General features: G+C 35.7%; 1 protein-coding gene and 1 non-coding gene across 2 annotated transcripts in view; one reads left to right on the forward strand and one right to left on the reverse strand.

The window, feature by feature from the left end:
* Nucleotides 1-910, reverse strand: part of OCA2 (OCA2 melanosomal transmembrane protein) — a 178,919-nt gene that overhangs the window by 112,618 nt on the left and 65,391 nt on the right. The gene's annotated exons all lie outside the window — the stretch shown is intronic.
* On the forward strand, nucleotides 647-776 carry LOC115867910. The gene has a single exon (XR_004045311.1). It is a non-coding gene; the product is annotated as a small Cajal body-specific RNA 24 (non-coding RNA).

A 910-nucleotide genomic window follows, 5' to 3' on the forward strand; every position in this document is an offset into this window, starting at 1 on the left:
CTAAGGGGGACAACACTGGAAACTCAGTGTCAGGACTGGCCCAGACTGACCCTTCCTTGTCTTTTTAATGACTCTTTGCTTTGTTCAATATGATGTTCTTGATGTCATCCCAGAGCTCATCAGATCTTTTGTCATTAGTGTTCAATGCATCAAATCTGTTCTTAAAATGTTCTTGAAATTCATGTGGGATAGATTCACGGTCGTATTTTGGCTCTCATGGATTTATTTTCATTTTCTTCGGCTTTAACTTGAACGTATATGTTAGTAATTGGTGGTCTATTCCACATTCAATTCATAGGCTCATTTTAGCTGCTGATATTTAGCTTCTCCATTGTCTCTTCCCACAGATGCAATTTTATTTCTATGTTTTCTCTCTGGAAAAGTTGCTGTGTATAGCCATCTTTTGTTTAACTATGGGTATTTGCTATAAACAAAAACGTCTTACAAAATTCTATTATGAAATATGCAGCTTCATTCCTATCATCAAGAACATATTTTCCAATTACGTTCCTTCCTCTTTGTTTCCAATGGCCAATAATTACATGTTTGATCAACTTCCAACGTAAGTCATCGGTAGAAGTCTTCCATTTCTTTATCATTAACTTTGTGGTTGGTGCATAAAATTGAATAATAGCTGTCTTAATTGTGGACATTTATTCTTCTTCAGTTTCTTCTCAAGGTGAAGGTAACTCTTTATAAATGTCCTAGAGAAATATAGTAGCTTTCTGCTCACCCTTTGGAAGGAAAAAGGGTGGATTGTTCCACGACTGTCACTTAAAAAAATAGTTGTATTAATTGCATTTCTTTGAAGGCACATAGTTATAATCCTGTCACAGACTGTATTGTGCTTCAGAAGAGATCTTGAAGTGTCCTTTTTGATGGTGAATGCAACACCATTCCTCTTGATGAC

This window comes from Echinops telfairi, unplaced genomic scaffold (genome assembly GCF_000313985.2).
Source record: "Echinops telfairi isolate 266 unplaced genomic scaffold, ASM31398v2 ScPeMD7_7475;HRSCAF=8513, whole genome shotgun sequence".
Classification (NCBI taxonomy): domain Eukaryota; kingdom Metazoa; phylum Chordata; class Mammalia; order Afrosoricida; family Tenrecidae; genus Echinops; species Echinops telfairi.